Raw genomic sequence first — 1,995 nt, 5'->3', positions numbered from 1 at the left:
TAAGTAAATAAAATGAATCTTTTACAAAATTGATATTGCATTGATCATATGTATAGTGATGTTCATACCATCTATCCACTTCCACACAAGTCCAGCCCTCTTATAATCATGCAAAAAAGTAATAGTGTGGAGTGTGGATGGAACTCATATTTTCATTGAAGAATATATAGTATCTGTGTCTTGTCTCCTCTCTTGTCACCACGATTTAAGCCCAATTACTATAGTTACATCTATTCATGATAAACTCCATCAACTTGTGTCTTTTGTTGACTATTCAACTCCTCTACTTCCCTACCTAGCCTGCATTATGGATGTACAGTAGTGTAAGTGAGAAGTTAATATTTAGAAGTATGATATTACCCCCAAGACAGTTCCTATTACTTGGCAACTGCAAATGTTACCTTATAGGACAATTAATTTTTAGTTGTGATCAAAATAAGGGTACTAAGATGGGAGGTTAATATGAATTGTTTGGTGGCATTCAGTAGTGGGTTTTAACTAGGTACCTAAAACATAACTAGGAAAATGGTTAATTAAGATATTCCAAAGATCTGCCCCCCGCAAAATAATGACAAAATAAAAAACTGACACATTTTATCAGAGCAACATATGTGTATCTAAGGGGAATTAATATTTCTGTCCTCAGTATGTCATTTTAGAGAAACAGTATTGTCTAAGGATAATTTTCAAAAGCAGCAGGTTCAGAGTAAAAGAAAAGGTGATCATTCAATAAAAGGGAAATTTTCAGTTTTCGTATATATAGTACCTTCCCTTACATTTTGTGAAAAAAACACACTGAGCAAAGATAATGTTATTCATTCTTCATTCTGGAAATAAAAAAGTGGCTAATGTGGGTCATTGTTGTTTCCTGTTCAGTGCCATTGGTCTCCATGCCTGTCCCTCCACCAGGACTGGATTGCGCAGCTAGATAGCAGCCTTAGCATTGGGCAGAGTCAGTTCTCCATTTCATTTACCTTTTCCAAAATTGATAAAACTATTCTAAACTTTTGTCTTCCACATGAATTTTATTTTTTTAATTGTGTCCTTTTTATTGAGGTAACATTGACTTACAATATGGAGTATTATCTAGGAGTATAGGCTCATACCTCTTCAGAAGAAAGTTATCACACCACACGGATCACCAAAGCACCCACAATCCTCCTCTATAGTCCCTTGGGTCCTCTCCTTCTGCTATCCGTCACGCACCTCCACTTTGGCCACCTCAGAACTCCCCGTATACATACCTACCCACCTCCATCCAAATAGTAAGTAAATAAATGAATAAATAAGTATGTAAGTAAAATAAAACATAGAGGAAATTGAGCAAGGATTTACTATTAGGACTTACATATTACACAAAATTTATTGGCTTAAAACAAACAATGGAAATTTTTTCTCTCATAGTGTAGAGGCCTAGAATCCGAAAATCAGTTTCTCTGTATCAATCACTGTGGTGGGAGGCCCACGGTCCCCCCCCCACCCCCGTGGCACTGGTCTTTGCCTCTTGCACCTTCTGGCATTGCTGGCATTCCATGGCTTGTAGTCACATCACTCCCATCGCTGCCTCTGTGGTCACATTGCCTTCTCCCCTTCTGTCTGTGGTCCAGTCTCACTTTGCTATCTTTGTATGAGGACAGGTATGATTTCCTTTAGGAATCCAGGACGAGCTGTCCATTTCTTATTATAACCAGGCTGTGCAGTATTTTATGCTGCATATTGGGAACACTCACAGGTTCTAGCAATTCAGATGCAGATATTTTGGGAGCTGTTACTCAGGCTACACAGTCACCTGGGAACTCTGCACTACCTTTGAAATTTTCTGTAACTTTAAATAACTCTAAATTAAAAAATTAAATGTCTACATAAGAAACATCGCCATAAAGAAAAATGTGTCTCTTGCGATATGCTATATTGACCTCAAGTTCCAGTATATCCTCTTAATACATTCAAGCGTGATCTCACAAATACTGAGACCTTGAAGCCCATAATTAGAGA

The sequence above is a fragment of the Talpa occidentalis genome, unplaced genomic scaffold (genome assembly GCF_014898055.3).
Source record: "Talpa occidentalis isolate TD23 unplaced genomic scaffold, MPIMG_talOcc4v2.1 talOcc4.3, whole genome shotgun sequence".
In the NCBI taxonomy this organism is placed as follows: Eukaryota; Metazoa; Chordata; class Mammalia; order Eulipotyphla; family Talpidae; genus Talpa; species Talpa occidentalis.
Note: the sequence above shows the minus strand (reverse complement) of the source record.